At 37.4% G+C, this 15,841-nt stretch overlaps 1 protein-coding gene across 9 annotated transcripts in view; it reads right to left on the reverse strand.

The window, feature by feature from the left end:
• LOC115588090 (teneurin-3) overlaps positions 1–15,841 on the reverse strand; it is a 742,469-nt gene that overhangs the window by 303,881 nt on the left and 422,747 nt on the right. The window lies entirely within an intron of this gene.

Here is a 15,841-nt window from a genome sequence, read left to right on the forward strand (position 1 = left end):
TGGAGGTTACAAAATGTAATAAACAGGCTTATTACAAAATACTCAGTCAGGACCACATATTATCATGGGTCGTATTATACATTGTGCTGTCAGCCTTTTTCTCATAGCAACCAAGGAACAAAGCTACACTACAATTAATAGCATTTTGAAGCCCTGAAAGCAGCTGGCATTAATTCATATCCTGTTACAATATTGTTGATTATTCAATATTTAGAAATGTGAAATGCTTCAGCTGGAAAGCAGAGAGCATAAAAGGCAACAGGCAGGATTTCAACCTACATAACGGTACACAGCCAATCAAATACACCAGCAGCATAACAATGGCACTAATGTGAAACCTTCTCCATTCACTACTTTATTAGAAAAAAACACACATCAATTACACACAAACAACCCGTGCAATTAGTCTTCTAATTAGCAATTGAGTGCACAATTGAATTAACAATATGCTAAGAGACATTGCTATTAACTAGCAGGATTCTCATCAGCAGAAGGGTTTGGTTCCCATAGTCTTAGAGGGCCTCAGTAGACCTTTGTTCAGATCAAACATCACAGCGTTTTTGATCAAATAGGCCCTACTGCCATTTCAATGTTGTAACAATATTATTGGGATGACAATTGTACTAACACAATGATAAATTATGATAAACAATCATCTTTCAGAGGTGGTCAGAACAACTTGCAGCTCTGCTTGCTGATAACCCTAAGTAACACCAAACATATTCATAACATTAGAAAAAGTGTGGCGGAATGTAACTGATTTACTCCTTTACAACTGTACTTGAGCCTTTTTTTCTTGCCACTGTCTACTTCTACTTGTGACAGCCTTTCTCAGTATTTTCTGAATTTTTACAAACCAAACATGACAGAAACATCAGTAGATCAATCCAGAATAAACATAGTGTCCAAAATAGTTCAACAAAAAACATCAGGAAAATCCTGCTAATATATTAATGCACAAGTCACAATATTCTACTGATGTCATTTCTAATAGTATAACACTCAAGGAAAATTGTTTTATCTATTCGAAATTATCAAATGTTGACAAAAGATAATAATTTCTTGTCATGTTTAATCCAAATCAAGGTGAGTGAGAACAAGTACATCATAGATTCAAAGTGGCAAACATTCTTGCATATCGAATATGGTATTAAAATCCCACCCTCCAAGAGAAAGAGTGTGGACTCGTTAACTGTGAATGAGTGATTGAGCGAGTGAAGGAGTTCAACCTGCCTCAGAAGCTGCTGATTCAGTACTCGACTGCAATAATCCAGTATATGCACATCCTTTACTGTCTGGTTTGTCTCAGCCACTAAACAGGACAAGAACAGTTTACAACAGACAATTAGTACTGCAGAGAAAACCGTTGGTGCCAACCTGCCCCCCATTCAATACTTATACATGTGCAGACTCAGGAAATGGGCAGGGAACATCAGTGCAGACCCATCACACCCTGGACACAACTGGCTGCAAATTCTTTTCTCTGGTAGGCGCACAGGAACAGAAAACTGTTCACTGAAAACAGAAAAACAGTTTCTTCCCACAACACATCACTTTGATTAACACATTAATCAGTCACACAGTGTCTGAGAAAAATCTCTACAAGATTAACTATTTTAACATCCTTTTTTAGATAGTAGTCCATTCCTTGATTTTGATCCGTGTATGTGTACACATAGGCTACTTGGCCAATAAGTTGGAGGCATTTTCCAGAGTGTCTACGTATATAAAAACACACTTGACAATATGCACTGCAATGAAAGGTACACGCATACATGCACATATACAGTAAAAAAAATAAGTAACATGATAGCTTCATAAGTGACACATTTCACGTTTAGCCAGGCATGGAAAAAATAATAATTGTTAATAAAAAATGAAATAATAAATATATAAATATATATATAATTTTACAAATTTAGTTCACAGAGGTCACCTGTCAGAGGAAGAAAAAAAACGATTCCATTGGATTCCTGAACAAATCCCAAATAAAAACCAGACAAAACAAACAAAAAAAACAAACAAAAAAACGTGAACTAAGGATGTGCAATCAAAAGCAGCAACATACTGTTTCCTCATATGAATCGTGTCTTTCTGCAGAATTTATTTGACCCTTAGGTGTGCCTCATCCAGTTACTCAAGATAGAAAGGAGGTAATAATTATAGGAAATCTACTTATCTTGTATAAAGAACACAGTGAGGTAAACCGTAGTTTAACAACAGTCTATTCACAGATGTGGTTGGAGTAAAACACTCTATGCATTCTCGTGTTGTGATATATATAACTTGCTGAATCATATATTGATATATATTGATACAATAATACTGACATGAAATACGACAATATTAATATGATTGCGAAATGCAATATCAGAGATCAAGGGCACTTTGTTATCCTGTAACTCTGTATAATAATGCAGCTTGACTTGTCATGATAAACACACTGTTGATGCCTGTGAGACTGGCTTTTACTTGACCACCCAGTTTCTATGCTCTTTTAAGGACCTTTGTGACTTTGACTTTTGATCTGGGCTTTGATCGATCTGTATTAGACTTTGCCTATGGAGTAGATCATGCTCCTGCAATCACATAATTACACTGTTGTTACTTTTGGTTTGATGGTTGACTTTTCGTCACAACCAACTCTGCAATGCCTCTCCCTTGTTTGACAACCACACCATCCTTCCCTAGCCTGGTTTGGATTAATGAACAGCTAATAGACTCATTTTTCAGATAGACACGACTCATTTGATGAAACAGTGCAATACTGCATTCCGAGCTTTTACATATTAAGTGATGTTTCACAGTTCACTTCTTTTTTTCAGGATGAGTTGAATTTAATCTTTTTTCTGATGGTACTGGATATAATCAGTTTATTAAAAAAAAAGAAAAAACAAACTTAACAGCCAGGTCTTCAGCCTCTACCAAATACAACACAATGAGCTACTCATTGACTTCCTTGCTGCAGAAGGCTCACACTTGACCAACCAAATACCACCATCCTTCCCTGGCTTGTTCCCTCAGTCACCACAGGCGAAAGATCTTTGGCCCAGGCTTTGGTGCCAAACCCAAGATAAAATTGTTCCAGATCCACTCCTTTGAAGCCGTGGACTGTCTTCTGGGGTAACAAAGAGCTGGGTAGGATGCCTCCCATACAGCTCCTTCTGAGTCAAACCAATCGATAGATTATACAGCTGGGATACAAGTTGATGCGCTAGGAAAGCTGAAACAACACCTGCAGTGGTTCCCCATGAATTGCAGTGGCACGTCTCCTAATATCAAAGGTCACTGTCTACGTTGGCACTATCGATATCTGTAAGCATTCGTAACTACTGAAAACTGATCACTTTTTCAAGTATTGAGCATGTGGAGCAGACTATCAGAAGAGGTGATCAGCTCAACAAATTGCTTCAGAGAGACTTATTGGATAAATGAATGTGATGTTTCAATATATTTTTTTGAGTATTCCTCATTGTTTGATACACTGATAAATTTGCTCTTACTTTGATGATATGAATACCACGGAGATTATGAATTTCTATTTTAGATATTTTACCTGTAGGCCTTTATAATTTATTGCTGTAGTTTTGCTCCCTGACCTTTTTAAGTATATTTTTTTGGCCTTTTGGCTTTATTGACAGGACACAGTTTGAGAGGGGGAGTGACACCAGCAAAGGGCCCCAGGCCGGGACTCGAACCCGGGACCGCTGCAGCAAAGGGCTAAGCCTCTGTACATGGGACTCTACCAACTGAGCTAAACGGCGTCCCCATAATACATTTTTTCTGTAATGCAAACAAACTGCATATTATGAAAAATAAATGAGAAAGAAAGACGGTGGTGATTAACACCTTACAGGAGGATTCTTCATTTTACCTCCTATATTTCTTGGACATTTTATTGGTCTTTATAGTCTCACAGGAACCACCACCCTACAGTTAATTCCACTTGATTGTCTTTTATGCTCCCTTAGGGCCAACCTTAGGAGCCCTAGTCACGAAGCAAAGAGAGAGAAAAGTGGATTGGGGTTAGTGGTCAACCTTTGAAAATTCGATCCAAATCTGAAATGTGCTCAAAGCAAAGATCTTAAAATAAAGAACACTTTGCCGTCTATTTTATTGCACTCATTTTTCTTTGGTTAGAAACTTGTTGTGACTAACAGTAAATGATAGTAGGGCATTTCTCTGTTCATCTCTCATGTCTTAGAGTGCCTGTAATTCAGTCTTTCCATGTCATGTCTTCCATGTATTAACTTAAAATAAATAAGCAAGATCTAGAAAGAGCAAAGAAATATATAGCAACCCTAAGTTGCCAAGTAGATTCACCCTCAGTAGAGCGCATACCTCTGCCAAGGCTTAACTGTACCCTCTAATTCAATCAAGTCTAATTCAATATCAAATACAAAATATTTAAATCCACTAGTCTGTATCTTTATTTGGATATGCATCACATTGTAGTCACTCATAGACACTAGCTACCTAAATATACCATATTTTTTTCCATTAAGATCTATGTATTATGAAGGAAAATGTAAAATAATGTTTAAAATGGACATCACATATCATGATGAAAATCAAAAGAAATTGAAAGCACACATTTATGTCATTTTAAAAATCAACTGAAGAATGGAACATTTTGCCTGTGAGCTTAAATTGGAAAAATACTGCATACATGTGTATGTGTGTGCTTGTTATCCAATGTTAAATATCAACCTACCCACTTGGGACTACAACTGGAGCGAAGAGTAGATCGAACAAATACAAAAACTGTTGATGTAGACAAAATCGTGTGTGTGTGTGTGTGTGTGTGTGTGTGTGTGCATATGTGTTCATGTGTGCATGTGCGCACGTGTAAGTCTGAGCATTCTTTTCAAATCGCTTTGGGGCTTTTTAGCGTTTTCGTTGGCAACATCATATATCATGGTGGTTTTCATAACCTAAAGAGCTGTCTAAAAAAGAGCAAGTGAAGACAGGTGCAGGGGAATCAGGAGTCTTCCTGATATTATATTTTTCATTCAAGGCTCATTCAAAAACAACACAAAAAGATGAAAAGCAAGAATATTGTCTTTGGGGAAAATATTATTTTGCAAATGTCCTTCACAAAGTGTTAGCTTTGTTCATGTTATGTTAAAACTGTGGCAACGTTTATTATTTGGACTTCCTTGATCTGTTGACGATTACTGTCATTAGAATCAATATTATCGCCTTAGATTATCCATGTAAATCATCAGACCAATTCCTCTGACACAAAAGTGGGTTGTGATTTTGCAGTGCAGATGTAGAACAATTAATGACAATATAGAGAGACTGTCCATTTATCACTGTCAAGCAAACAATCACCAGAAGAAATATTGAGTCTATGGCTCTCATCCCTTTCAAGTAAGGTATTTATCCTCTAATCAATCTGAAAATAGATAGACTGACTAAGAATACTGTCTAAATAGCATTGTTTAATGCGTGCCCTTGCCAATCATTAGCCATTTTACCGGATTTACGTGATGAACATATATCACGCTCTGAATTGATGGTTCAAACACTGTACTGCAAAACACAAAAACAAATAAAAAACAAAACAAAAGTTTATAAAACACTGGCTGGTTTGACAACTTTAGCTATATGCCAGCCCTTACAAAAGAAATACTGTGTACATCTGTGTGTGTGCGTGTGCGTGTGTGTGCAGTCGAGCAGCGGTGTATCATCAAGAGATCGACTAGAGATTCTACCACAACATGTGCCTGGTTCTTGGCAAAATTAGACCTGAAAACGACCTGCAGACTGTCATATGGACATCATAGCAGCATTTCACTACAACTTTAATGTCTGCATGTGTTGAAAATGTCACAGACATAAAGAAAATACACACAAAAGGTAAGGGGCATTTTCTTTCCTGTGCACACTTTTTCTCTCCCCCCCTTCCTTCCTCTCATTCTCCCTCCACTTTCCCGCTATTTCAGTGGTGGTGAAGGAAAATCATATCAACATAATTATTAATAATTATCAAAGTCACACTCGATGTAAACAGACAGAGCAGGCAGGAGCCAAGCTGCACCGACAACACAGCAGCCATGCAGTGCACAGGCATCCGGTGTGTCCAGCCTGTTAGGTTTCAGGATCATTTAGGACTATACATTGATAAAACAAAACAAAAACAAAAAATCAAGTAAACATGTCGGTAAGAAATGCCCTTAAGGGGTCAGGATCCTGCTGGTTCCAATATGTAGGTCCAGTGTGCCCTTTTACTTTTCATTCCCAATTTGTGCTTGGTGTATCAACAAAAGCTATATTTTTTCTAATGATTATAATTAAAATGACAAAACAGCTGTCAGTGCCTAAAAATTCAGATTTAATTTAAATATCTAAAATCTTTTCTGTCCAGCTACCTGATGAAGTCTAAACTAAACGTTAATGAAATGTAGTGCAGTAGTGGCATACACTGACGGACAACATTTAACCCATCTCCCTTGGTGTTCCACTGCCTATTTTCTGTAATACTGATTTGAAGCAGTTACTTTAATAATTTGAATAACTGAATAACTTGCTTGACAAATTGTATGGAATTCATTCAATTATCCCCTCATCTCTCTATAAAAGCAAGAAATCTATGTCTGTCTGTCTGTCTGTCTGTGTGTGTATGTGTGTGCCTCAAATATCTCTGCGGATCAGGATCAGACTGACCTGAGAGTTTCAACATGGCTGCTGCTTGGTTCAAGGGTGTGCGACTTCACATTTGTTTGGACTGCAATGATACCGTTAATAAATTATTTCATAAATGCTTTACAAATTCCACGAGCATTGTCCACCGGAGCCACCACAGTCACGTGCGTACCAGAGCCAATCACTGCACACCGTAGCCACTTGCGCACCAGAGCCAAACACTTCAGAGCCCACCTTCACCCCCCACCTTAAGAAACAAGCGGATTTATACCTGCAGCGGTGCGAGTTGGACCGGGATTTTGCCGGCGGTTTGGTCCCGTTCTGTTCTGTGCATCTAAGATGACTGTTGTAGATTAATGAGACTAAACGAGTCCGGACCGAGTCTGTTCGGGTCTGAGGAGATCCGGAGATGCGCTGACAACAAAGTGGAATCGGAATCTGTGGATGGTCGTGTGTAGCTAGCCGCTAGCTCACCCACAAGGCCCACCTCCCGAGGCGACGGACCGGACGCACCGGCACGTCCAAAACTGGACTTAGGGTAAATAATGTCCGCCACGCTTTTTCGTGAACACTGCCATCACGTTTGCTTTGTGTCTGGTGCAGGAAGAAATGGTAAAACCTGGCTTTTGTCACAAAAGTGTCCAAGCAGCAAGTTTGGTTGTTGAGGAACAGGAAGTTGTGGGAGGGAGGGAGGCAGATGAATGACAGGCAACTACGGTCGGTATATAGACAGCGATATTGAGAGTTGAGAGATTTGTGACATTTAGCGTGTTTGGAGTGTATAGTAAGTGTGTTATGTAGTGTTTGGTGTAGTGTGTTTAGTGTGTAGTGGAGTCGTTTTTTTTGTTTAATGAGTCAAAGCAATGAGGAATGCTGAATGAGCATTGCCTGCATTTAAATGTAAATAGTTACATATAATTTTGTACATGTTTTTAAAATGTATGCACATATTTAGCAAACAACAATTTATATTTGCATTATAAGTAATAAAAAATGGTTTGTTAAACATATTTGTGGTTTTCACAGTAAAAAAATCTAACTTTTTCTACTCAGATTTTATGTTTTTTTTTGTGATTTTAGGTCCATTGTGTTAATACAGTACGTCAAAATAAAAAAAATAACTGTACAGTCACACATGTGAGGTTGTGCTGAAAATAATGACAACAAGTAAATAATTTTTAAGGGGAAATATAATGGCAAAATCAAGAATAGTCAAAAACGGCCAATTATACCCTGGAATATTGGATTTCACAACAAACCTAAATATCCCTGACGTCCCACCTTCAAACACAGCCTCATTTTGCCATCCATGAAAAAGCTACTTAACCTCCCACTTTTCCATAGGAATAAATTTTTCTTACGGGCACTGCACTAGTATATTAAATAAAAATGTCTAATATAGAAAACGAACAGCCGCTCAACTTCAAATACCTGGCAGGCATGTAAACAAATAAGCAAATAAAAGTGCCACAGTGTATAAAGCCACCTCTTGAAATCCCAAGTTTGCATATCTCACATTTTGCCATCACATGTTTTTGTCATCCACTTTAAAATATTGTAACAGTCGAAGTTACTGAATGTAGCACCACTAGGTGGCGCCTCCTTTTGTTTAGTGGATAATGTAACCTGTACCTAGAAGAAGAGCAGGTGTACTTCCGCTCCATCGTGTGTAAAGATGCCGCCCATGGAGTGAGGACTCGTTTTTATTTTATTTTATTTTGTGATGTGTTGGTGTGGGACCCTTGGTCTGGGTTTGTCAGGGCATGTATGTATGTAATAACTAGTGCCGTAGAGACCTAGATTGGTATGGTCTGTATAGTGGAATAAAAGTACGTGTGGAAATCCCACATGTTGCCTGCCGTGTCTTTAAGCTAACCGGAGCTACCGGCATTGAAAGCAGACCCAAACCTTCCCCTTCACCACCCACTCCACACTGCAGACATATTCACGCCCCCAGCTTCAAGCTGCTGCTGTGTTCTGCTTTGCTTTACGGCATTTAACCAATGTGTCACTGCAGCAAAGTGATGTCATGCCACATGCATTGTTTCTGTGTGGAGTTGAGATGGTCTGACTTTGTACCACCACATAACAGTAGTAAATACTAAGCCTTTATTTTTCCCATTTGTTTTGAAATATTATAGATCTCATAAAAAATGAGAATAAATATACATATATATATATATATATATATATATATATATATATATATATATATATATATATATATATGTATATATATATATATGATATATATATATATATATATATATCCGATCCCTGATCGGGATGTAACGTCTGATTCCGATCGAGTCTGTAACCATGTGATTGGCCCCGATTTCAAATCACGTGATCAGATCGGGACATCCCTAGTTAAAATGAGAGGAAGGGGTATAGGGGCACCGACCCCTAACACTGCTCATTGGGCGCCGTAGCATGTGTGGCTGCCCCTTCGCTCATCTCCTCTACACTGCATGTGTGTGTTTGTGTGTGCGCACCTGTGTGTAATGTGAGTGGAAAAAGGAATTTCCCAATTTGGGATTATAATAGTATATAAAAAAAATAAATAAATTAAAAAAAAATAAAATAAATAATGATAACAGTTTCATGTATCTTTATCTTTCTCAATCAAACCACATCTAGTCAAATACACCTATAACTATAAATAGACTGCCTTCCTCTGTCATTAAAGTAAAAAAAAAAAAAAAAAAAAAACTATTGATACTGTGGCAAAAAGCAATATAATGCTAGATAAATAATCTCTCTTTTTATCTGGACGATTCACACAAGTGACTTGATTGGGTATGAAAATTACATTTGCCGAACACAATATCTGACATTTGAAAAGTAAGATGTTTGTGTACCTGTACGCACACCAGGAAAATCCACACGTTCTGCAATACCAAGGTAATTAGTACGTTTCCAGATGTGTGTTAGTAGTCCAGCAGCATCTTCTTACCCAATGTTGGCAGTCAGAAGACTGTTCGTAAACATCCAAGCCCTCAGTAAATTACCATTTGAATGACACAGTACAATAGTTATTTTCAATACCTTCCTGCTGACCTGCCCATATCATAATAAGGATTAAGAAGTTCTATTTTAGTCGCTAATGTGTATTAATAAAATTAATAAAATATATATACAGTACAGATTCAAATATTGTTTCATTGGATTTTAGTGCTTCTTCTGTTTTAATTAGAACATTTGGTTTAGTTAAAAAAGTCTTGGTTACTTCTAGCAGCACTTTTTTTTTTTCATGTATTGATTTTTGAATTAGTCTGTTTTTAGCCTTTTTTCACTTCTTTCTCATACAAAGCACTGTTTGAGCACAATAAAGTTCTATTTATGCTATTTGTTATTTTAAAAGTTGAACAACATGACAAAAGATAACCTTTTCTTTACTGCACGTTATTCCGGTTTCTGCACAAGAGGTGTTAAATGCCGATCTGAGTTTTCACATCACACTTGTGTTACTTACATACTGGACAATCATTCGCTTTCAAACAAGTTATGATGTGATGTCACAAATCCTACTCCAACATCCCTGTCTCATTTTTAAGGTGACAACAGAGAAACTGTCCCATACAATCAACCTGAAGGCAGCCTGATAGTATAAAACTCTAAGCAGAAATTTTTCCGCACAGTTAAGGACATATTTTCGAGTGCAAAGGGACTTTAGTGTGGGAATGAAAGTCAATATAACCTATATTATGTAATTACTGGTAAATGGTAAATACATTTTTTCTCTGATTTACTCACTCACACACAGAAGGCAGCAATGGGATTGTCTGCTAATGATGAAATAAAAATGGTGTCCAGTAAAATTCAGCAATTATGAATTATGAAATGAATTTGACTATATATTTAATAATGTCATAATTCATAATTTCATGCATTTACACCTGAAAATGTCTGTTTGTGCTAGAGCAAACTATTCATCACTTCCAATGTTCCCCGTTCAGGCTGAGCATTGGTGCAAGCCCAGTGAACACACACTGTCCAGCACATACGCATACTAGTGTTTAAGCCTGGCTGAGCACCAATGAGCCAGCTTTTAATGGAACCAACCAGCCAGCAAGAGGGACACACAGCCAATGTGCTGAAAAACACCGCGTTTCACTGTTGGTGTCTGGTTGTGTGTGTGTGTGTGTGTGTGTGTGTGTGTGTGTGTGAGTGTGAGTGCGAGAGAGAGAGTGAGTGAGTAAGTGAGTGAGTGCATGTGTGTGTGTGTGTGTGTGTGTGTGTGTGTGTGTGTGTGTGTAGAAAGGCTATTGTAACCCACAAAGTCACTCAACAAGAGACCCACACTTCCAGTGCAGGGTGGCAATGACCCTTTCAAGCTCATAAACACATGCATACACACACACACACACACACACACACACACACACACACACACACACATTCATTCACATTACACAAGCCCACAGACAGTGGCGTCCTGACTGCATAATGTTTCTAGAGATGGTGAGATTTCCAAAGCTGATTAGATACCTCACAGAAACACAAACTGCAATACTAGCTCAGTCTTGTTCCCATTTAGATACTACATCTGCAGACTTAACTTGTAACACTATTACTAAGTTAGTAGGCCGTGCCCCCTTTCCCCTTGCTCATCAGTTCAGCTTATAGAAGATGCTTCGATCTATTGAGCTTCTAGTTACATCAAGGCTGAACAAAGTTCTTTTGTGATCTAAACATTTCCAATAACGCCAAAGAGATGAAAAGTCCAAAAGTTAAAAAAGCTGGAAAAAAATCTAATAAATGTAATCATTTAAAAAAATTCAAAACATGTTTTTATGTAACAAGGTATTGCTATGTGTTTAGCCTTTTAAAAACAACATTTCCCTGGAGTCACAGAACGGTTTGCTCTCTGGCTTAGGGAGGCCCATACAGAAATCTAACAGCACCATAAATTATATTCCTTAAAGTTGATTCATTAGAAAAGTAATTCCACTAACTAATTAAAGCTGATGAATCGCTTTCTATAATAACATTGGAGAGCTTCTGCAAATGCAGTGGTTAAATACAATTTCTGAAATGTTTTTTTAATAAAGGCCATAATTATTCTATAAATATGACTTTAACTGCTGGAAGAAATACAGGTGGTCATAGTCTATAGAGGCCCGATGTGGCCGTCAGGGCAACTGCCCAGTGGGAAACCTCCCACTACAACCACTGGCCAGTCTCATTTTGTTGATGTGTGCTATCCTGGATACTTTATCTGCTTTTTTCTTTTGATGTCTCACAAAAACGAAGCACTTTAAGAACAGACAGAGAAAAGCAGGCAGGCAAAAATGGGAAGGTAAGCATTGCGCAGTGCCCATGGGTAATTCAGTTTATTTCGGGCTATTATGGATCACTCAGAGAGCATGATATAGGGAAGCTGCTTTTAAGATGTGACAGTGTGCTAGAAAAATTCATTGCAAACATTTGTAAAGTTATTATGATTATTTTTTGTCCTTTTTGTGGCTTTATTTGTGAGGACCGAAAAGGAATGGGAGAGAGGGGAGATGATACGCAGCAAAGAGCCACAGCTGAGATTCATACTCTGGGCCTCTGTGCTTGGGACACATGCTCTACCAACTATGCTATCGCTGGGCCCCATTTTAAGTATATTTCAGATTGGAAATGGAGTTGGAGTTGGACAGTTTGATAGCAATAATATTCAGTTTCATGAGTGATGACAGACAGACTGTAGTCTGTTATGAACAGAGGGAAGACCAAGCGCACATGAATACAGTTTCCTAGATTGAGCAAGGTTGCCTTCATTATAAACCACTGGTGAAATCATTGTCTGTCTTCACCGATATGCTGTTAAGCATCAGGTTACATAGCTCCTGTGATGCACTAAGAATAGTAAAAGACAAAACAATAATGCTCTTTCTCCCTTGAATTATTCTTTGATTTCACACACTAAGATTGTACAGTGGCATATAGGGGCTACAGTTACCAAAGCAGCTTCATTAATGATTTAACTTTCTTTTTTTTTTTTTTTTTTACCGCATTAGATACACTTCATAACTTTGACATCTTCATTAGTTGTGGAGGATGTCAATTAGGCAGAACCGAGATCACAAACAGATTCACGCAGGAAGGAATTATGCAAACGACACAAGGATGTACCTAGCTGTACGGGGTTATTTCAGGAAGGACATATTTGAAGAATAAGCAAAGGTTGAAATTACAAACCTAACTGTCATTACTTCGCAAACAGACCTCAGACACAAAGGTAGCATACAACGAAAACCACACTTCCTTCACGAAAAATGTGATCTGAGTTTTTAAACATCAAAGATCAAGTTATATTTTATCTTTACGATGCTTGATAGCCTTCATCGAACATATGTCCATATATAACATATATACATATACATATATATATTTATATATATATATATATATATATATATATATATATATATATGTATATATATGTATATATATATACATATATACATACATATATACATATACATATATATATACACACATATATATACACACACACACACACAAATATATGTGTGTGTATATGTATATATGTGCATATATGTATATATATATATATATATATATATATATATATATATATATATATATATATATATATATATACATATATATAAATATATACATATATATATACACACATATATATAAATATATACACACACACACACAAATATATATAAATATATATATATATATATATATATATATATACATACATACATACGTAGAGAGAGAGAGAGAGAGAGAGAGGGCTATATAGAAATAGATATACATTCATTATTTCCAATAATATACACACAAACACACACACACAGAAAATACACTATTCTACTAATTTATGAAGCTCTGGGTAGCTTTCAACACTTGGATCTTCAGTCTGAGCACTCCTCGGATAATAAACACACACACACACACACACACACACACACACACACACACGTGTGCAGATCATCTTCAGTTTGAGGGCTTGCATGGTAATTATTGAAAATGCACACAGACAGTTGAAACAAGCTACTATGCTCACAGAATATATACCCGGCATACTTTGAAGTTCATGCAAAAACATACACAGGCACATATAACACAAACACACACCCAAACACACACACACACGCACACACAATCTTGCAAAATAACAAAGCATATCACACTAGCCCAGTGTTATCATGCAGTGCCAAGTAGGTGTGCTTGTGTGTTGATCGTTACTGCACTGTTTGTTTGTCTCTTGCTGGTTGAGTGGTTGTGTTAACATATTCACAGATACACACACACACATCCACGAGTACATACACAGGTGCACACTGTGTCTATTTTTTTTCTGTATGGTAGAATATGCCTAACTCAAGAAAATGCAAATTCAGCCAACTCAGGACTATATATTTATGCATGTACACACACATATGCATACACATGAAATGACACATTCACCACACTGACACAAATATGTAGATGTTAAAGTTGTATTGGCTACCTCAGAAACTGTAGAAATCATCCACGCCAGCAGCAACATATTTGACTCTTGAGTCTACAATGTGTGGCTCTACACACGTGTAGCAGTTCGCCTCCATGAACACAATGGGCTGTACTTGTTCTTCATCTCGCAGTCATTCTTCTTGTGATTGTTCTCGTTAGGTCAATGAAAGCAATTTGGCTTCATATTATTGGCTCCATTTATTTGCTAAAAATTTAATAGATAACAATGAATAGTGGATATATAAATTTGCCAATATCGAATCCCTAATACAAATATAAAACCCATGTATAGTGGAGCATCCAGGTTTATCTCAATATTCAAGTATCACTAAACATCCATTGGACTTGACTCTACAATGTGAGCCTAGTGTTGTGCACAGGCCATTGTTTAGTTATGATGTCTAGATGGGGAAAGAACAGCACCCTTAGCTCAGTTTGTAATAAAGCCATAAAATAAGGAAAAGGCATTACAAATTATACAACAATATCGTGAATTTGTCATATTCACATCATTTGATAAAAATTACGGAGATACAAAGTATCCAGTCTCAGTCAGCATATCAGTATCATATCAATACATTACAGTTTCCCCATCTGAATTAGCACTTGTTTTTTTTTTTCTTTTCCCCGCTATTTTCATTTCAAAATACACAAAGGACCAGTGGACCTTCATGGTCCAAGTTGTCAATTTTGGGTTCAGCATCCACAGTGCCTACAGGAGGTGAGCATGTGTTTATACACTAGGCCATTCGATGAGCCTCTGCCTGTACTGCAACCTAACACTGAATAATTGTTTCCAATGCAGCTTCATTTGTACAAGTAAGTGAATAAAGTCATTCAAAACATACTTGTGTTCATTTGCATTTAATATGTAACACCACGACAATACTACAACCACCATATCTATTGCCTAGCTAGATGTTTGGCTGACTACCACGTCTCAACATAATGATGCTGCGTTACGACCACAATTCAGTCGCCAGAGCTGATCACAGACATTCTAGACAAAACTTGTTTCCACCAGCTGCACTACGGCACGCCTCAGCAGCATCCCAGAAGCAGGTCTCGAATCTGCTCCGTGGAGAATGCGGTCTATTTCTGACGAAAGTCTATCATCAAGTCTGACAGAAAGACAGAATGCAGAACAGCCTAGAGCATCTGGTCAATTTTCAAAATAAAACAGCCAAGTCGACTTGGGCACTACAGCACAACAAAGTCGGCAAATTACACTTAAGACAGATATATAACTAAATGCTTTAAATACTTAGAATATTCAATCGCAGCAGAAGCGCAAAGACCAAGAAAAATCATGAAATAAAAACAATCTGAGCAGGTCATCAACATCAGGTGGGCATGATGCTCCACTTCTGAAACACTCCCAGTGGGATACAAAGCCGTGTCGTGGACGGAACAAAACAGTGGCACACACACCAAGTAATAGAGATGTGCCCAGTGAAATCAGGGGTTAATATATATAAACCTGCAAAAGTAGGAGGAGCGGTGTTACACAAACTTTGAAAAAAGTCATAATTTAACTGCACATGCACATCTTAGAAAACACTTCATAATACATCCATTACATAAACAAATAGCAATATATTTCTGGTTGGACTAGCTGGCGATGCATGCCTCAGAATCACAATATATGGACCTAACCCTAAAACACACCGCTACAGACATAGACAAGAAATACTTGTTTTCATAC

Source organism: Sparus aurata, chromosome 1, assembly GCF_900880675.1.
Source record: "Sparus aurata chromosome 1, fSpaAur1.1, whole genome shotgun sequence".
Taxonomy (NCBI): Eukaryota; Metazoa; Chordata; class Actinopteri; order Spariformes; family Sparidae; genus Sparus; species Sparus aurata.